The following is a 22,841-nucleotide window of genomic DNA, read 5'->3' as shown; positions in this document are numbered from 1 at the left end:
TTCAGAGCCCAATTTTGAAAAAAAAATGACCCTCACAAAGAATAATTTAAAAAATTTAAAAGAACACAATAGTTACTTTAAGTTGGAGGAAGATGAAGAATTGAGGAGGATATAGTTAGCAATGAATCTTCTAATACATATTCCATTTACGTATAAATAATAGGATACATATTTAAATACTTTAAATATACATAATAGTTTTTAAAAATATATGTACATATTCATAAATAAAGTGGGTAAAAGCAATCTAGATGATTTTAATGTAGTTCCAAATAAGAGCTCTAAAAACAAGAGAACCATTCCCTAAAAGAATGTCAAATAAGTACTAAACTATCTTAGCACATCCCAATGGAGATAGGAAGGAAGAAATGTAACATGAGTCATAAACTATAAAATAAAATAAAATTAATAATATTAATTATAACCATCACTATGCTAAAGGAAAATTCATTAAAGTCTTCCTCTAAAATCAAGGCTATTGGTTTTGTTAAAAAATGACACTCTGGTGACATTTTAATCATAAGAAACACACTGACTTAATAAGGAAACTTTGAAAATTAGAGTAAACAATTAGATTTTAGTAACTACAATAAATAATAATTGAGAAATAGCCATATTAATGTCAGGTGGAATACAACATTAAAGCACAAACATAAAAAAAAATTACACAGTCTATACAATATCTGGCATGAACCAAATGACATCGTAGTTAAAAATATAGCGAAATCTATTAAAAGATATACTTCATATTAGGTTTTTGGAGTATGTTTTCCTTGGGAAAACTCAATCATCAGAAAAGTAGACTCAGTATGAAAACGTAAATAACAGCAGTAATAAAAGACAAAATCTTGCCTGTAGGAAGCTTATATTTTTGTTGGAGAAACAATAAATTAAAAAAAATCAATAAGTATGTTATTTAATATACTTAATATTGCATTCTAGCTAGAGATGTGAAGTATACATATTCATTAAACATATAACTAAATAAATTGCACTATATAGTAATTATTACTGTAAATAAAAGAGGAAAAAATGTGAAACTAGGTAAGTGGGACAAGAGTACAAGTGAGTGCCCAGGAGTTTCAATTTTATATACAGTATTCCAGAACAAGCTTCATTGAAAAAATGACATGTGACCAAAGATTGAAGGAGTAAGGAGGTTGGCCATGAGGGTATCTGGTGAAAGAACTTGTTTTTTTTTTTGATGAGGAAGATTAGCCCTGTGCTAATGTCTGTTGCCAATCCTCCTCTTTTTGCTGAGGAAGATTGGCCCTGGGCTAACATCCATCCCCATGTTCCTCTACTTTATATGTGGGATGCCTGCCACAGCATGGCTTGATAAGCAGTGAGGAGGTCCATGCCCAGAATCCAAACCTGCAAACCCTAGGCCACCGAGCGAAGCACATGAACCCAATCACTATGCCACCGGGCTGGCCCCTGGTGGAAGAACTTTTGAGGCAGAGGGAATAGCCAGTGACAGTTTGAATGGAGCAAGTAAGTAAGAAGGAAATAAAGGTGAAGTGAGAGAGATAACTGGAGAAAAAGGGGTAAGGAGAGTAATCAATAGAGTTTTATGGTGGGGGTGGGTGGTAAGCACAGAATAATTGGTAGGAGACTTGTGGGCCATTATAAGAACTTTGCCTTTGACTCTGAATAAAATAGGAGTCACTGCAAAGTTTTAAGCAGAAGAGAGAATTATGGAAAATAACATGAATGTACCCTTCACATAGTAATTGTTTTAAACTGGCATTGGGTATGGAATAAAATTTATAACTGAGTTCACCAGCAAAAAGGTGAAGGAAAAACATTCAAATAGTTTGACAATATATTATACATTATTAAGGGTTTAGAAGGCAAAGATGAAATTTCTGTATAGATATTGAAAAACTTCAGACTTATTTTTGCTTTAATGGATTTTTATCCTTCTTATCTAAGTAGACTGATTTCCTAGCAAAAGAAAATATTTCCCGGGCCTGCCCCGTGGCTTAGCGGTTAAGTGCGCGAGCTCCGCTACTGGTGGCCCGGGTTCGGTTCCCGGGCGCGCACTGAGGCACCACTTCTCCCGCCATGCTGAGGGCGCATCTCACATACAGCAACTAGAAGGATGTGCAGCTATGACATACAACTATCTACTGGGGCTTTGGGGAAAAAAAAAAGGAGGAGGATTGGCAATAGATGTTAGCTCAGGGCCGGTCTTCCTCAGCAAAAAGAGGAGGATTAGCACGGATGTTAGCTCAGGGCTGATCTTCCTCACAAAAAAGAAAAGAAAAGAAAAGAAAATATTTCCCTTTGTAATTCTAAGCCTAAACATATATATTCTAAAATATATAGCTTTGTGTGCATTTCCTAAAATAGCTCTTTTTAAACAACAAATTTTCAGAATTAATGAAATATTTTATTTTGTATTTTAGTAAAAAAATCCAGAAACCCACTTTTTTCCTGGATAGTAGTTTTAATTAAAATATTTCCATGATTTATAATTTATGAAATTTATATTTCAAAATATTGTGTACAATATTAGTGCTACAACATAATATATGTTTGTGTGTGTGTGATTTCATTACTGCATTGCTTCTGAGTAAAATGAACTAATATTTATTTGAATCATTCAATGTACATTTTATTTTCTGATCCTAGATATCACATTGTAGGGAGGTATTTTACAGATGCCAAAACTCATGAGTAACTTGTTAAGGCCACACGGCTCTATGGAGCAAAACTGAGGTCCATACTTGCTCTGTACTCTTTGTCTTACACTGTTACTGCACAAACGGCATGATCTGCTTGCCGCAAGACAAAAGCCAATCATGAAGAGGCAAAATGGTGGCAGAGAAAGGGCATTTTATTAAGCGATAAGGTAATAAATCAGAAGATGGGGGGACTAGTGTCCTAAAGAACCATCTTAAGGGGAGCACAGAATCTTGAAGCAGTTATATAGGCCAGTGGGTTATAGGGGAGGGGTTAGGAATGTTGACCCTCTGGTGTTAACAGACTGGGAGTTGTCACACCAGATCTTTCAGTTGTCATTGGTGATGGCTATCAGCATAGACTCTCTGTTTGGGGGTCATCACATTCCTAAAGAACTCAAAAGAACGAAGTTATTGTCTTGTTGCGGCTAGGAGGCACATGCACAAGCGAGGGTCATAAAATCTACAGAGCAGGTAGATCTGCTGGAGGGTGCATATCCAGCTGGGTTAATTAGTCAGAGGTCATTTGAAGTTACAATATGGTTTCTTTTCTACAATATGGCTTCACTTATGTCAACCTTGTGTCTAGCCAGTATCAAAACCACACATGAGCGCATGTTATATTATGCAGTGATGGAACAGAAAATATGACAGCCCCCAAGAAGAAATTTAAATATTTTAATTTAATATTTCTCTTTTTAAAGTAAATGCCAATCATCTACTATTTCATCATGTCCTCTTAATCTGTTTTTGAAGTGTATGAGTTCATAGGGAACTTTTTAGTGTTGTCAGAATGGTGAATCCAAAGTCAAATTAAGCTTGAGTCTGAAAGTTTCTATTTTCTTGATGGAATTAAATGCAGAGTGCTCATGTATATGCACAAACACTGGCATTCAGCAGAGCCCTCATTACCATGCCGAGAAGTGTGGATTCAAATTGGAGCTGCATGTTAGACAACGGCTTGCATAAGCTAACGCCTGTTAAAACAGTGTTAATGAGCCCCCATTGTGTTGAGCAGCTTCCCTTTCCTGATCTTTCATATTTGTTCACATGAGACCTGGGAAGATGCTGAACTGATTAAGTCTGAAATAGGGCTGGCAATTCTCTAATGAGCCATTGGGGTGAAGAGAATTAGCAAAATCAGGAACAAAAAACCATATAAAGTTTACTGTAGGTTAAAAACATGGTGATATAACTTCCCTCATGTGTCAGAACTTTTTTCAGGCATGTTTTTAAAATCTGGCCAAACAATCCTTATATAGAGTAGTTAACCTAAGAGTTATCCTCATTTATATTTTCTAGTGTAATTTGGACAGAGCTTTCCAAGGCTTTTCTGACTTGTTTGCTTCTTTTACAACTGTTTCTCTTTACCATGAAAACCTTTTCATGTGGCCAGGTAAAATCTGTTCTCACGGAAAAGATATTTCATAAAAGAATGAAAATGAAGTCCCCTCCTCGATGGTTATTCTTGATATATTACTTTACACCTTTGAAATTAGAAGGTATAAAGAGGTAAAAGGTAATTTTACATATAAAAGGTAAAATTAGAACACTTGAAAATGAATTTTAAAATTAGTATAGTCTATCTAGTATTTCTAACAACTACCAATGATATACATAATGAAATCTCAATTTAAGAAACACTGTGTTGTGTATTTTTTCCTAATTTTTTTAATTTATGTTTTTATTGAGGTCACATTGGTTTAAAGGTTAACACTTTACTCGATCACCATGCCACAGAATAGGTATAAAAACACGGGAATAAGCTCAAACATAAACATGTACTTTGAAATACTCCTAACATACTTGCTTAGATTATGGACATCAAGGTTATCAAGTTTAAACTTTTTTTAAGAGTATGTGTATCAGAAATTTAAAATTGATTTTAAAAATGTAATAATGACCTTATAGAAGTGACAGAGCCCTGAGAATATACTCTCCATCAGCCCACTCGGGATTTTGGTAACCACTGTTTGAGGAGCTCTTACACACTGCCTTTAAAATATGCCAGTATTTGCCCCACCCTCAATGAACACCAGTTGTCAATCACTCTGGGGTACTTAAGAAGTTGTATATGTTTGAAAAATAAGAATGAAAGCAACACCAATGTAATGATATAGGAACTGGGAAGGAATTTTTCAGCCGTTCAAGGAACATGATAGAAATTATCTACTATAGATCTTCTTTAGAAGTCACCTACCTTCCATGGGACATTATTCCTCCTACCACTATTTTATTGCTGTAAGAAATAAATTTAAATGATCTAAATACATCCTGAAAATCATCAGGTGCTATGAAGTGTGAGAACAGTCTATAGTCAAGGGCATGAATCGATAAAGAAGGAGTGGATAAAACAACACACACAGACATTTGCTCACAGGAGAGGAATTAAATTTTTCCTTCTTTACTATTACTTACTCTAGGTCTTTGTGACCTTAATAAACAATGTCTAGGTAACATTGAATTATAGCATATCAATGGAGAGCATTACTCTATCTCTTAGAGAATGTATTTATTCTTTACAATACTGGACTGGAGAGCTACACACCCCGTTGTGGAAAAATGCAGAGTTAAATGTTCAGGATTTATTAATACTCAACATTAAAACTAAAATTTGAGACACTCAACAGATCTGAACCTCTTCTTTTAAAATTTCTCTGTTAGACGTAACCTTTAGAATTATAACATCGAAAAATACCAAAGTTGAGTTTTATTTCAAGAGCATCAATAATAATAAAGTTTTATTTGAGCTGACCAAAATTTCTGAAGCCTGTAAAATAATTTGAGTTTTATCAAGCACCCCATCTTCCTCCTGTGGTGTTTTGCTCTGACCATCCACTTTGCACAGGACTGGTCTCTGCCTGCATCTCAGATTGGTAGCTTCTTTCCCTCCTTCAGGCTTCTACTTCTCCGACAGGTCTTAGCCTTATTTGTTTTCTAGTTCTAGAACAGCCACCTCCACTACATTTTTCTTTCATTACATCCCGCACTTTTTTCCCCATGACATTTATCAAAAATATAATAATATGTTTATTTATATATTTGTTTATTTACTATCTAGCAACCTGTGAGGTAGTAATTTGCAAGTAGATATGGGCATGACTGTTTTGTTCATCATTCTATATCCAGGACCAAATGTATTTTCTAGCACATAAGAAGAACTCAATGAATACATATGGAATGAGAGAACCGGAAAGGAAATAAAGGACATGAAATATCAGATTTGGTTTAGTATATTAAGGGTTAACCATGTGAAAACTGCGTTGAAGTAGGAGCCTCCAAAGCAAGACCCTGAAGACTTTACAACAGCACTTGTTACATGCAGCATCTAAAGGTCAGCAAATGCTTCATGAAAGCCTTTTGATGACAGCTGTCATTACAACTTTACTACCAAGTACGCTATAGTGATAAAAGCACTCATGGGGAATGGTAGGCACTTTGAGACCAAAGGTTTACTGCTGGAGCTATTTCTACATGTCAGGTCTACTTACAAATAGAGCAGTAAGCAAGACAAATGAAGAGTGTGTTCAAAGTTAGTGGACAATGACTGTGTGGCTTTGGTTGAAAATTTTGCAATTTATTATTTCAGATCCTGAGCATACTCCCCATAAGACATTGAATATTAAGAAGAAATATAACCCACTCAGACATACACAAAAAATCTATGACTTGTTCCATCAACAATTATCTCTAAATGTAGAGCAATTTAAAAATCTCAATCCCTAAATGGAGCAGAGAAGTGGATTGAAGCATTTGTAAGACTCAAAACTGGAGGCATTTGTGTTGTGTTTCCTAGGTATGACAGAGGAATAGTTGTGCGTAATTGGGAAGTAAGATTTTGCCTTTACAGAGTTAGTCATTTTTATTTTTATAGCTTGAGAATTCCAGTGGCCATATAAATTTTATGAATGTAATGGAAAGAATCAATGCTAAAAATAGCCACTCAGTCCCATTATTTTCCAGAGGATGGACGCAGCACTGAGAGGTTAAGTAATTTGTCAAAAGTTGCATAATTGTGTGTGTAAAAGGCAGATAATTCCTGCTGTGAGGGTCAAATGAGATGATAGTGCTTAGCAAAGCATAAATCAGATAAACTGATGTGCTGGTATAACTTACATGTAAGTTGTGTTCCTGACAGTGTTTACATGTTTTTATTTTGATTGATTGAAAAAATTCTATGCCATTGGTGCCGTATATTAGAAAAATTGCTCAATTGACAGTCAGACTCTGATTGTGGGAAGTTCTTGGACTTGCAGATTTTATTTTCTGTGAATTCTAAAGTAAGAGGGGGGTCATATAAGCTGATATGACACATTTCATGAATTTAAAAGTTTGGGGGGGATACTGTATTTATAGCTGAGATTTCACGTGTCTCAGGTCTTGGCTTTTCAGTAAGCACCAGTTCTGACGTCAGTTGTTATTCTCCTCTCAAATTCCCCTGCACTGAAGAGGTAGGCTGTTTTCTCAGCTCTGAAAACTTCCCCTTCAAAGAGAAATTCCAGGGGGTTCTCAGAGGATAACTCCTAGCTTAGACACCAAGAAAAGAAAGATCAGAAAAATAATAATATCCACAATAACATACCACTCTGACATGATAAAATCCTCAATTGTTTTTCTTTTTTTGGCTGAGAAGATTCACCCTGAACTAACATCTCTCACCAATCTTCCTCTTTTTGCTTGAGGAAGATTTGCCCTGAACTAACATCTGTTGCAATCTTCCTTTATTTTGTATGTGGGTCACCACCACAACATGGCTGCTGATGAGTGGCATAGGTCTGCTGCAGGGAAACGAACCTTGGCCACTAAAACAGAGTGCACTGAACTTAACCACTAGGCCACTGGGCTGGCCTCAAGAGTCCTCAATTTTAAGCATAGAGAAATTCACTCAAGTTAACCTAAAAATATTCTGTCCTTCAACCAGGGTCTGTCTTTCCCAGATTACAAAAACATAAATATACAATAGGTCCTTTATAAGCCCTTCTTCCAAACCATCTTCTGACGGATACAGTGTGCCTAGGTTCAGCTTCTGTCGAGATGTCAAACATATCACTGTAATAAGTGGCTCCCTTAAGTCACTAGAGTTTTCTCTTTCCCCTACTTTGCTCCAAATTGCTTCACCTTTAATCTCCTCATCACCTTTGATCATCTCTTCACTTTTGACCTCTACATCCACCTCTGGATCTGTGTACCCAAGTATCTTCTGGTGATCGTCCAGAAGACCTTTGTTATAATGCAGTCTTCTTAGGTTTTTTTTTTTTCTGAATTTTGTCCCATTTAACATTAGAAATTACCTCTAAATTTATTCCTTACTGGCCTACTGTTTTTAGAGCTCTGTAAACTGTGCCTTTCCTATGATTTTTCTTGCATTCTTCAGTAGTTTTCAATAGGCAGAAGGCTTGAGTAATAGATAAATAAAGATAGAAAGATAGTGACTGTTAGGCTGAGGATGCTACTAGGCAAAGCAAGGAAAACCTGATCCAACACAGAAGAATCATACCTTGTGGGATGGGTTCTGATCTATCAAAGAGTAACCCCAAGATCATTCAAGAACTGTTTCTCTTCTTGTGTATAAATATACATGAAGGAGAGCAACCCCTGAGAGGACAGTATCTGACCAAGGCAAGAATGGGACTATACAGGCAGAAGCTACTGGTTGTTCAATTTAAACAATGTCTTGGCAGTTCAAGATCAATTTGTTATAGGAGGTCCGCTCAGGCCCATGCTTTCCCCTCAAGTCCTGGACCTCTGAGAAGTCTGGCTCGCGGTTTTCAGGAAGGCTACCCAGTCCATTGGGTGGAGTTCAAAGAATACAGTGAAGTCATAGACCACAAAGAGTTGGAAATTGCAACTACAGGCTGTTTTTATACCAGTTCTGGTCATGTTTCAGAGAAGTTGTTGCTATACATTTTTCTCCTTGGTCTCTGACCACTTGTTATCTGGAAATTTGTCATATCATCCAGACTCAGTTATGCAGCAGCCAAGTTTCTGAGGACGTACTCAAGGTTCATTGAAAATTTCATTATCATAAGAAAGGGATTCTTTTTTTATTTGTAACTCTAGAATCCTTTAAAGACAAGGGATGTGGTATGAGGTTTTCGATTCACTTTAGAAAAAGAGTATTTGTCTATTTGCGTTATTAAAGGCCTTATGCAAGGAAACAACCTTTTGAGATATAGCAGTAGTTTCTGAGGTCATTCTGTGATAATGTGCTACTCATTATGCATTTGAAGTCTAATCATGTGTTGCATTATTGTTGCGGAGAGGAAACTGATATAGCAGCTCTCTTCTTAATATTGAATGTACACACTTAGAAACAGTGAAGAAATGAATGAGATCATTTGCTGAAAGGTTAGTGTATATTTTTAGGTGGAGATATTCAGTGTTCCCTTAAAGCTGTCATGCCTGTGACTGATTTAAAACAAAGTATATATTTAAAGTGTCAGTAACGACTTCTTTCCTCTAATAATAAGTTGGAATATTTGGTTTAATTTTGCTTTCATCTTTGACAACTAGCATGTTTCTTAAATAATTGCTGAATGCCCTATTCAGCAGAAATTCAATCTTGTAGCGATTCTTGCTGTAAGTCATTCCTAGATAACTAAAGCTTGAGTAACTGTGAACCTAAGCACTATTAAGAAACCAAAACGTATAATCTCCCTGTAGAAGAAAATCTTCTTAGTTGATTTTATCACAAAATCCTCACAAATACTTCTGCCTTTTTCATAATCCAATAAGAAAAAGAATCATATCAATACAGTAAGCACTCTTCTGCTATAGGTTCAATCGGTTCTCAGATATCAAGAAAACAGCAGGGTTTCGGGAGGAGGAGGAATTTCTTCAAAGCTACTTAACAGCAGGATAATTTCAAACAGCAAAGAAAATCATCAAATTTGTACTGTTTATATAATCACTAATTCTTGAGCCAAGGAAGTGATATATATTTATTTCTTTAGGAGTGTTTATATAACTATATAATTTTGCAATCATACATTCTACAAACTATTACATAATTATATCAACATAAATATAAGTTTATATGCATATTATATAACTTATGCAATGTATTACATAATTAGAAAATTTTATATATATTTAACATATTAATTCTATATATAATTTCATTTTTAAACTTTATATAACTTATTTGTATGTTGTATATTATTCACAGTTTTCCTTCTGAACAGATACTTATCTCTCTTCCCTCCCTATTCCATGTTGAGTAACAAATAAGTATATAAGGAAGCAAGATTGCAATTCTCTACTTTTTGCAGAACGCAGTCAATATTTTGACAGATTAACGTAAATTTGGAAGAAAGCCTCTGAAACAAAAATCATTTTAACAATTTTGCCAAAGAATTATAAGTATGTCATATATCACTTTTAATCAAAAAATTTTCAAAAACCTATTTTAATACAAAAATAGGCAAGATTGGAAACTTTGTGACAAGGTAAATTTCTTAATTCATCTGGCCAGCTTTGTCTATAATTTTTAGGTACAAATAATCTTAAGATTTCAGAGATTTATATTGCTCTTCCTATCTGAGGGTTACTACATTTCAAGACCCACTCTTACAAGATATGATTGCACATAGAGGAGGTAGATATTCTTTGGAAGGATTTTGTAGGGAGACACCAGGATAGTCCCAGATCCCGAGATAAGAATTATGTGAGAGCACCAGGGAAGCAGATCTTATTTAACCAGGCTTAAGGTGAATTACAACTTTCATGCTACTTGATATTTTCTTTCTTCCTAACTCTGCTTGCGTGTCTGTCCCACATCTCTATGCACTCTTCCACTCCTATCTCTAATACCTGGGATCTCTAGCTAACCAGCTACTGAAAGCAATAAACAACTTTGTTAAGAGTAGTGGAGTGGATTATCCTAATAATAATCCTTTAAGATAGGTACTGTTATTCACCCATTTTATAAAAAGGAAACAGGCTCAGAGAGGTAAAGTGACTTGTTTAAAGACAAATAGCTGTTATACAGTAGAAACTGGATTTGAACTCAGGTCTCACTAACTCTCAAATCCATACTCATAACCATTAAGTGACATTGCCTGTACAAAGAATTCCTGCATAGATATTCGCCACTTCAGCACATTGCCAGCACCTATGTCATAAACTTACTGTCCCCCTAGCCGCACATAATTCTGGTGAGTCAAGCATTGCAGTTCTTTTCTTTTTTTTTTTTTTTTAAAGATTTTTTTATTTATTCATTTTTTCCCCCCAAAGCCCCAGTAGATAGTTGTATGTCATAGGTTCACATCCTTCTAGTTGCTGCACGTGGGACTCGGCCTCGCGTTGGACGGAGAAGTGGCGCCTTGGGGCTTGCCCGGGATCCGAACCCGGGCCGCCAGCATCAGAGCGCGCGCACTTAACCGCTAAGCCACGGAGCCGGCCCTGCAGTTCTTTTCAAAAGAGAGTGTACTTATCTTTCAAGGGCTGTATTATCCATTTTTATGTTATTCTTTTTCTCACCCTAAGTAGATACTGGTATTGTCTCATATGCAAAGATATACTGGGGAACTTTGAATGTAGATGGAGAATATATTGACAGAGTTGATTTCCGTATGAAAAGAGAGATCATTCCCTACTGATCTTTCATTTCTCTTAAATTCCAAAATTGTTGTTGTTAGTGCTCTCAGTCAAGCCCAACTCCTAAAGACCCTGTGTACAGCAGAGTGGAACCCTGCCTGATCTTTTTGCGCCATGCTCTCACTTTTTGGTGCTATATCAGACAATGCTCCACTGCTATCCATAGGGTTTTCATGGCTAATTTTTTTTCAGAAATAGGTGACCAGGTCCTTCTTCCTAGTCTGTCTTATTCTGGAAGGCCCGCTGAAACCTTTCCACTTGTCCACCATGGCTCACCCTGCTGGTATTTGAAATATCAGTGGCTAGCTTTCAGCATCACAGCAATATGCAGCCACCAAAGTATGGCAACAGACAGATGGCTGGTGTGGTTCTCTGACTGGGAAACAAACCCCTGGTAATGGTGGTGAGAGCACTGAATCTTAACCACTAGACCACCAGGGATGGATAAATTCTAAAATTACAGTGCCTTAGAAATACCTTATAAGTAGAATTTTGGTTACCAAGGGCTGAGAGAAGGGGAAAAACGGAGTTGTTGTTTAATGGGTATAGAATTTTAGATTTGCAAAATGAAAAAGTTCTGGGGGTTTATTTCACAACAATGTCAGTATACTCAACACAACTGAAACTGTACACTTAAATGGTTAAGATACTAAATTTTAGTTATGGATTTTTTTACTACAATAAAAAAAGGAAAAAATGCACATTTATACCTCAATATATGTCTATTGGAGATATGTAATACTCATTATAATACTTTAGTTTACATTTACTGAAACCTTGAAAGTTATTTCTTCCTAAATCTACACATTTTAGCATATACCTGCCCTCCTCAACCCATAATATATATCTCTCTTTCTCCCATTTAACTCCTTTCTTACTACTCAGCAGATGGCTTCTTCTGCACTTGACTGTTGGATATAATGTGCAATATTTAGCAGTGAGAGTTATAGAATCAGATAACCAGGGTTCAAGGCACAGAATACCACATTTTTGGCCAGGTGACTTTGAGGAAGATAGTTTCTCTCTTTTCAGTTTCCTCATTTGTAAATGTAAATAACAAAGGTACTTATTTCAGATGTCATAAGAATTAAATATTATGCATTTAAATACCTGGTTACAGCTATTGGCACAAAGGGACTAGCAACTGAATAAAATATAGAGTATAATTATTAATATTATTTTTTAAATTATATGCTTCTGTCTTTGTATTTTTACTTCTCTCTGGCATGGATCTCAGATTTGTTCGCCAAGGAAAATTATATAATATGAACAAATATAAGCAGATATGGGCAAATGTAAGTAGATGTTTGTGAAACTAATTTCCTTTTCTTCTTGGGAAACAGCTTAACTAAATTTCTCTGCTTCCCATGCAGTTAAAACTGCCATATGACCAAGTTCTAGTTTACTGGAAATTGAGCAGAATTGATGTGGTTCCCATCCAAGGCCAGGCCCATAAAATTCTCCCATTTACTATCTTCCATGTTCTCTATATTCTTGCATGCTTGACACAACACAGCAAATCTGGAAGTCATATGATAAAAAAGGTGAAACTATAACATGGATGGAGTCTGTTTGGACAAGAGTCACCCATCAAACACGTTTTGGACTTTATGTACACAAGACAAGAACTAACATCCTTTGCTATTTAAACCTTTATAGATTGTGAGGTTTGTTTGTTCTAGCTACTGAATAAAGAAATTGGTACTTGAAATGACAGAGCAGAGGAATCTCACAAGCCCAGTCCAGCCTGACTGGTCAAGAGGCAGTAGTTCATGTGTGGTTCAGAGTAAGGGAAGTACGTTCAAATATAATAGAGAGGACTATATGTCAGATGGAGAGCTTGTTGATTAAACTAAAAGCAATGATTAGATGGGGACTTAAATAGTCTCCTTTGGGGAAACGATTAGCATGTTGTTGTATGTACAGGGAGAACATTACAATAAAGATTTGGTATCAAGAAGAGAAGATTGTGGCATAAATTGGCTAGCTATTCACATAAATCGTTTTCTCTTCTTTCCAGACACAACAGTTATTCTTCTGTCTAGTTAGGCATTGACATGCGACTGTATTCACCACAGTGGAAGTATTCAATGGGTTGCACGTGGGTAATTTTTGAAAGCGAGTCTTAGGTGTCAGGTATAGGGTTTAATGTGGAATTCATCAAGATAGTTCTAATATTCATATGTGAGAAGTAGAAGCCAAAATTAGCCAAAGCAAGACATTCCCGAAAAGGAAAGTTGAGAAATCAAGTTGATATGACATAGTGGAGAAAGACAAGCCGATGGAATGAGAGACCAGAAAGAGATCTTTACATATACAGAAACTATTCAGTAAACAATGCTAGGGTTTTTGGGTAGAGAGAAGGAGAAAATGTGAAATTGGATCTCTACATTGTACAATATCGGAAAATGCATTACAGATGGATTAAAGATAAGACTATAACACTTTTAGAGAAAATATGAAAGAATATCCTTATGAGCTTGGTATGGGCTATGATTTTTGTAACAAGACACAAAATTTGGTATGTAGATAGGAAAAGACCAATTCATTTCATCACATTAAGAAATTCTATAAATTAAAAGGCACTTTAATGACAATGAAAATGTATGCCAGAAAATGAAACAAGTTGTTTGTAACATATGTAATTGACAAAGGATTTGGTATTTAGAATCTATAAAGAACTCTAATAAATCAATAAGAAACAAGTTATTTGGAAAATGAGCTAAAGACTGGAATTAACAGAAGAATCATCGCAAGTAGTCCATAATGTTTGAAGGATGCTCAGCCATATTACTAATAGTAAAATGTAAATTAGAATGACCATAACATAAAATATCAGATCTATCAAATTAGGAACAATTCAAAGTTTTCTCAATAAAAAATATTGTGTATGCCAGAAAATGAAACAAATTGTTTGTAACATATGTAATTGACAAAGGATTTGGTATTTAGAATCTATAAAGAACTCTAATAAATCAATAAGAAACAAGTTATTTGGAAAATGGGCTAAAGACCGGAATTAACAGAAGAATCATCTCAAGTAGTCCATAATGTTTGAAGGATGCTCAGCCACATTACTAATAGTAAAATATAAATTAGAATGACCATAACATAAACTATCAGATCTATCAAATTAGGAACAATTCAAAGTTTTCTCAATAAAAAATATTGTCATGGTTGTGTAGGAATGACAGCTCTTACTAAAACTGGTGAAACTACAAATTGGTAAGGTTAAAAAAAAATATTTCTAAAATGTACTCTGTACACCCTACAATTAATTTTTATCTATATATTCCTTTTTATCTGTATATCCTAAAGAAATTATATTACATATGCACCAGGAGATATTTATAAGACTTCTTATACAAAGCAAAACTTCTACTATAATGCAATTGTCCATTAATTACAAAATGAAAAGTTTAAAATGTGATATATTAATATGATGAAATATTATACATTAGTGAAAATTAAGGAAAAATTTGCACATATTTACATGGAAAAATACCGAAAAATAATAATGAGGGAGAAGGGCAAAAGGGATAATTAGGCACATGTGTGTGGTGATGGGTTGTAATTAGTATTTGGGTGGTGAACATGATGTAATCTATGCAGAAATAGAAGTATAATGATGTACACCTGAAATTTATACAATGTTATAAACCAATGTTACTGTAATAAACAAAAAATTTTTAAAAAAATAAAGAGAAGAAACTAAAGGACTAATGATAAAAATAACAAAGAAAAATAATAATGAGTAAAAGATGCAAACCACAAAAATATATACAATTTTATTCCATTTGTATTAATTTGAAAAACAGGGAAACTATTGTTTAGGAATTTTTGCAGAACTGGGAGAACTCTAAAGAAATTTAAGTAATAATTATACTAGACACACAGGTGAAGTGTTTAACTTGCAAAAATAAAATCTCAATATCTTTACAGAATTTAGGTTTAATTTTTGCTCATGCAAAATTTAATGCATATGTGGACATCCTCTATTATGGTGACCATCAATCCAGGCTGCATTGATCTTGTGCCCTACCACTTTTTCTTATACCAGAAGTCCAAAGAGAATTGAGCACTACACAGAATTTCACATTGCTTCACAGAGAAGTAAGAAACTTCATTTCTAGTCATATTATATTTTTTAGTAGTACATAGCCTTGCCTACCTGTCAGGTTGAGGGGAAGGACAGGAAAATTTTGTCTCCCATATGTCCAGGTAGGAAACGTACACAAGGAATTGATGAGCACTATTAACATCTACCAGAGCAATGAACACAAAATCCAGTATAAACGTTCTGCAGGAGAAGAGGTAGGGAAGGAGGGAGGGGTATATATACGGGAGGGGAGCAAACCAGAGGAAGGAGGTTTCTAAGCTACCAGTAATATTCCTTTTTTTAAGCCTAGGTAGTTTGTACATGTGTTTTCATTTTATTATTATCATATAAGTTTTATATATATATATATTTTTGTATATACTTATATATATTTACATATACTTTATTATGTATGATATACTTCAAAATAAAAAATGTAATACACACGTATTATTTATACATGAGTATCATATGTCATATATCATATTGTGGTAGGTAGATTAATGGATCTCAAAAATGTCTACATCCTAATGCACAAAACCTGCCAGTATGTTGCCTTACATGACAAAAACAATGTAGCAGATGTGTTTAAGGTTAAGAACCCTGAGATGGGGGGGTTCTCCAGGATTATCTGGGTAGGCTCAATTTAATCTCGTGGATCCTTAAAAGTGGAGAACCATTCTCAATTGTGGTCGGAAGAAGATGTAGTACTGAAGGGTCGGGGATATGCAACTCTGCAGGCTTTGAAGATGGAGGAAAGAAACCATGAGCCAAGGATACTGGAGGCTTCTAGAGGCTGGAGAAGGCAAGGAAAAGGATTCTCTCCTAGAGCTTCCAGAAAGGAACACAGCCCTGCTCACATCTTGATTTTAGCCTCACATAAGTCTCACGTTACACCTACAGAACTGCAAGATAATGAATTTGTGTTGTTTTAAATCTCTAAGTTTGTGACAATTTGTTATGGCAGCAATAGGAAATAAATACAAATTATACACTCACACATGCACACCCGTACATATGCCCTACTTTCATAAAGAAGTCTAGGTTTCACTACAGTGAGATGATTACCCAAATTTATGAACATATTCTGTTCCCAATTTTTGCTGAAAATAGACATCATCATAATGTGTGGTTCATTAATGTGGTTTGGAGAATGCTAATTTTTTCCAATCTAGTTACTTACTGAAATTTTCAAAACAATAAAGATAGTGCAAAGGAAATTTAGAAAATCTTGGTTATGGGATGTATAAACACATAGCAAGATATCACTTCTAGGTCAAAGAGTATGAAGTAATCAACCTTCCCAAGAATAGGGCAGTCAGAATGTCAAAACTGATTAAAGTCAAAGCAGACTGAAGAAATGGTTGTTGAAATTGTTCAAGTCAGGGAATATGTAGCAAAACAAAAAATTTGTTACTTTTTTCTCTTAAAAGGATTTGTAGAAATAAGCACACAATTTGGAAAGGTAGATGGCTAGAGGAGAGAAATTTTGACATAACCAGACTGTATTTCCTGAAGCCAAGGAGCAATGATTTATTTCCTTTAAGCGCTGTATGTGGGACGACCACTCCCGATTATTTGAGGAATAAAGAAATGGAGTTAACTGCAATCAGTAGATGTAAGCTAACTCTGCTTGAACCTATCAATCATCTGTTATTTCTGTAAATTTTGCCTTTTGTTTTCATGCATTCTACAAAGTTTTTAAATTATTATTATTGTTTAGTTGTCTCTCCTAAATCAAAGGTTATTGAGCTTAGATCTAAGATATCTGTGGTTTATGGATTGTCTTCAAAGGGCCTTGAACCTTTTGAAAATATACTTAAGTATTGTTTATATGTAACTGGTTTGTTTTCAGAGAAAAGACCCACAACTTACACTATATTTTCATAAGAATCTGTAATGTACTCTATCTGAATGAAGAATCTAAGAATTAAATAATTGCCTTAACTATTATGATATGGATAAATGACTCTAGAACTGAGGTACGGAAAAGGGAAATAAAAGCCATATTGTGTTTCTGAAGATCTAAAAAGAAAAACGAATGTTATTACTGTTGTGTACAGACAGCCTTCTTTCTTTTTTGTTTTTTAACTTTTTTATTTATTTATTTTTTCCCCCAAAGCCCCAATAGATTGTTGTATGTCATAGCTGCACATCCTTCTAGTTGCTGCATGTGGGACGCGGCCTCAGCATGGCTGGAGAAGTGGTGCGTTGGTGAGCACCCGGGATCCGGGCCCCGGGCCGCCAGCAGCAGAGCGTGTGCACTTAACTGCTAAGCCACGGGGCCGGCCCTCCAGACAGCCATCTTTCTGAGTGTAGTTTGTATATTGGCAGTGATGCTAGTGTGTGCTGGGGGGATTGGGTCCTTTTTCTCTGTGTGAAAATAAAACGTAATCTCCCTTTGTCCTCAGTGGATTAAAACTCAATGTTATTTGCTTAAACAATTACACTGTTAGAACTTTGAACATAAAAACAAAATAAAGATAAAATGTGCATCTTCAAAAGCTTTCCTATTTAAAAAGGAAGAAGAAAACAAATATCTGGTGTTTTAACCACCTTCCTTTCTGGGCTGTTAATATGATTGAAATCTGTACCATTTTATTTATTTAACTAAGATCCAAAAATTAAAACACTTTAAGAGGCATATTCAGAAATTTAAAATCTAGTACGAATCAATCTATATGGTGAGCCTGAAAGAGAGAAGCTATATTGTTCAATATGAATAGAGCAGTGGAACGGGCTAGAGCATCCTCAGTGTTCCCATTCCTCTTGCTGGCCACATAGTAACAGTAAGAACATAACTCCAGCTGTGTTAGGGACAAATGGCTGTTTCTTATAAGGGAATGCGTAGTCTTAAAACATCCTTAGAGACTCACAGCTCCTTCTCTGTTCCCTGTTCATGCATCTGGAGCAAAGAGATGAACTGGAGAAGACACATGATGGGAGAAGATTGGACCTCTGTGCCATCACTTAGAGAAGAGCCGCCCTGGAAAAATATTGTGTGTGTTTGCTTCAAAGAAGACACAGTTATTTGTCTGACTACTACACGGTGAATAGTTAGACAGCACAGCCCTAAACTAATAAAACTCACTGAAAGTAATATTTTATGTGACAGGAAGAAATGGGCACATGAGAATCAGGGGACAGCAGAAGAGCTATTTCTTAGTTATAGCAACAGATTTCAGGGTCTGCACTGTGCAGACTGCATTAGAGTAGGGAAAACTTACACACAAGTATATGTGGAGAGTATCAGTGATATTATATAAGCAAGGAGAAGAATCCTTTCTAAATCCTGTCAGGAATTTCAGAAGGTGAACTTTCATGGAGTATTGCAATAAGCTACAGGTAGCGAGAAGAGAGTCACGGATGGCATGTATTGACTGATCAGTATCACTCAGACTTGCTGAATCAATAAAATCACCTGGGGTACTTGTTAATAATTGACTTTCCTGAATTCTGCTCCATATCTACAGAATTAGATTCTCCAAGGGGCCCTGAGAATCTGTATTTCTAACCACAAGCCATGCAAGTGATCTTGAGGATTAAACACATTTGATAACGTTGATAGATACCAACAGGGTCAAATCTGTGGGAGAATTACATAAGCTGTGACAAATCAGTCAGTCCTCTAGACTGCTCCGAGATTCTCGTACATCAGTCTTGGTTTTTGTTTGTTCATTTCTCTCCTTGCCTTATAGAAATATCTCCACAAGTCTTGGTTTTAAAATCCTTGTCATTTAAAAATCTTGCTCTCCACTGATGGAAATTTCAAGCTCTAAATTTGAAGAGGTTAAACTTCCCTAAACAAATAGGTTGCTTGTGACGATGGATATATCTTAGGGCACAAAGTGACAGCTGTGAAAAGAATTCACTATTAAGGTTCATACACCTGTAAATGGCAAATTTATTTGGCCTATTATCTTTTCATCAAGCTGTCAGCAGACATGGGACCCAAAAAGATAGCCTTTCTCAAATGCCATGCTTTACATCGCTTGTGGAGACTCCACCTCACTAATCCGGGACACTTAGCTCCAGGGAACATTGAGAGAGAAAGGAAGAGGGAGGGGGAGGGAGGGTGGCCAAAAAAATAAAAACCTAAAGCAAACAAATCAAAATAGTTTAATGTTCATCTAAACTTAAAATCATCTGGTGTATTTCTTACAGGGAAATTTATGAAATTTTAGTCTAAGTTAATTAACTATTTCAAACTGTGCATATGTTTTTCTCTTTTAGATTTCAGAGTGGTGAAAATGCATGCTGCTTTTGAAAGTCAAATTTAAAAATCTGGAAAGACGGCTCTGAAAAGTAACACTAATGCTTCCCTGCTAGTTTTAGTGGGTGAGTCACTGCTGACTCGAAAGCAATTCGTGGTGTCTCGTGAGAAATAATGTGATATAACGTCGCCCTCCAAGCAGGACACTGCCTAATAGAACTTATAATTCTCAGTGTACTTCTTGCTTTGGAGCTTTGATGCATTTTTAAAATTTGCTGTTAGGAGTGGATTGTAGTTTTTCACTCTGTCATTATAGCAACGGAAAATGAAACAGTGGGTTTGGCTATATAACCCCAGGGATTTCAGGATTAAAAACAAAACAAAACAGAACAAACACCGAAAACTGCAAAAATGTTTTCTGTTGAGATATTTTCATTGTATGTATTGAGCTGTTTAAACAGTGATGAAGATGCCGTATTAGTTATTGAAGTAGAAAGATCTAGGGGAAAGCCTGCAACATATTCATTGAAAACTGAGAAATTTATCTTTTTCCTTCTTTTAAGAAGGTGAGGTTAAAAATTTATTCTGACCTTTTAACTTTTATCCTGTTCAGAGATTTGAGATAAAAATTTAATCTTGTGAGCAGAAATAGTATCAAGACATTTTCTATCAGTTATCTGATTCTCATATAGCCTGTTTAGCCCATTTTGGATGTACTAAAGTTTGTTCTATTCTAGGTGTATAATATATTATAGTTATAACATTTATGTATTATATACTATATATAGTATATTATAGTAATAATGGGTATATTATTATATACTATAGTTACAATAGGGCAAAAGTTCAAAACTATAATTCATCATCACCTGAAGTTCATATGCACAGGTCCAATGTTATGGATCATAATAGATGTTCTCCTTTGTAAAATATATTTATTTATTTATTTATTTTTGATTTTTTGTTTATTGCAGTAACATTGGTTTATAGCATTGTATAAATTTCAGGTGTACATCATTATACTTTTATTTCTGCATAGATTACATCATGTTCACCACCCAAATACTAATTACAACCCATCACCACACACATGTGCTGAGTTATCCTTTTCACCCTCCTCCGTCCCTCCTCCCCTTCTGGTACCCACCAATCCAATCTCTGTCTCTGTGTGTTTGTTTGTTGTTGTTATTATCTACTACTTAATGAAAGAGATCATACAGTATTATACCTTCTCCCTCTGACTTATTTCATTTTGCATAATACCCTCAATGTCCATCCATGTTGTCACAAATGGCTGGATTTCAGCGTTTCTTATGGCTGAGTAATATTCCATTGTGTATATATACCACATCTTCTTTATCCATTCATCCCTTGATGGGCACTTAGGTTGCTTCCAAGTCTTGGCTATTGTGAATAACGCTGCAATGAACGCAGGAGTGTTTTCTTTTTTTTTTTTTTTAATTTTTTGTTTATTGCAGTAACATTGGTTTATAACATTGTAAAAGTTTCAGGTGTACATCATTGTACTTCTATTTCTGCATGGACCACATCATGTTCACCACCAAAATACTAATTACAGCCCATCACCACACACATATACCGAATTATCCCTTTCACACTCCTCCCTCCCCCCTTCCCCTCTGGTAACCACCAATCCAATCTCTGTCTCTGTGTGTTTGTTTATTGTTGTTATTATCTACTACTTAATGAAGGAAATCATACGGTATTTGACCTTCTCCCTCTGACTTATTTCACTTTGCATTATACCCTCAATGTCCATCCATGTTGTCACAAATGGCTGGATTTCATCGTTTCTTATGGCTGAGTAGTATTCCATTGTGTATATATACCACAGCTTCTTTATCCATTCATCCCTTGATGGGCACTTAGGTTGCTTCCAAGTCTTGGTTATTGTGAATAACGCTGCAATGAACACAGGGGTGCATGTACCTTTGCAAATTGGTGTTTTCAAGTTCTTTGGATAAATACCCATGTCACTATTTGCAGATGACATGATTTTATATATAGAAAACCCTAAAGAATCCACCAGAAAACTTTTAGAAGTAATAAACGAATATGGTAAATTTGCAGGATACAAAATCAACATACAAAAATCAGTTGCATTTCTGTACACTAACAACGAAGTAGCAGAAAGAGAAATTAAGAATACCATACCATTTACAATTGCAACAAAAAGAATAAAATAACTAGGAATAAACTTAACCAAAGAGGTGAAAGATCTGTACCCTGAAAACTATAAAACATTTCTGAAAGAAATTGAAGAAGACACAAAGAAATGGAAAGATATTCCGTGCTCTTGGATTGGAAGAATTAACATAGTTAAGATGGCCATACTTCCTAAAGCCATCTATAGATTCAATGCAATCCCTATCAAAGTTCCAACAACATTTTTCACAGAAATAGAACAAAGAATCCTAAAATTTATATGGAACAACAAAAGACCCCGGATAGCTAAAGGAATCCTGAGAAAAAAGAACAAAGCTGGAGGTATCACACTCCCTGATTTCAAAATATACTACAAAGCTATAGTAACCAAAACAGCATGGTACTGGCACAAAAACAGACCCACAGATCAATGGAATAGAATCGAAAGCCCAGAAATAAACCCACACGTCTATGGACAGCTAATCTTTGACAAAAAAGCCAAGAACATACAATGGGGAAAAGAAAGTCTCTTCAACAAATGGTGTTGGGAAAACTGGATAGCCACATGCAAAAAAATGAAAGTAGACCCTTACCTTACACCATACACAAAAATTAACTCCAAATGGATTAAAGACTTGAATGTAAGACCTGAAACTATGAAACTTCTAGAAGAAAACATAGGCAGTCTGCTCTTCGACATCGGTCTTAGCAACATCTTTTCAAACACCACATCTGACCGGGCAAGAGAAGCAATAGAAAAAATAAACAAATGGGACTACATCAAACTAAAAAGCTTCTGCACAGCAAAGGAAACCATCAACAAAATGAAACGACAACCTAACAATTGGGAGAAGATATTTGCAAACCATACATCTGATAAGCGCAGGAGTGTTTTCAAGTTCTTTGGATAAATACCCAGCAGTGGAATAGCTGGATCATATGGTAGTTCTATCCTTGATTTTTTGAGGAATCTCCATACTGTTTTCCATAGTGGCTGCACCAGTTTGCACTCCCACCAGCAGTGTATGAGAGTTCCCTTCTCTCCACATCCTCTCCAACACATGTTGTTTCCTGTCTT

This window comes from Ceratotherium simum, chromosome 10 (genome assembly GCF_057802395.1).
Source record: "Ceratotherium simum simum isolate JZ-2026a chromosome 10, ASM5780239v1, whole genome shotgun sequence".
NCBI classification, from domain to species: domain Eukaryota; kingdom Metazoa; phylum Chordata; class Mammalia; order Perissodactyla; family Rhinocerotidae; genus Ceratotherium; species Ceratotherium simum.
The sequence above is the reverse complement of the archived record's forward strand: the minus strand, read 5'-3'. Positions refer to the sequence as shown.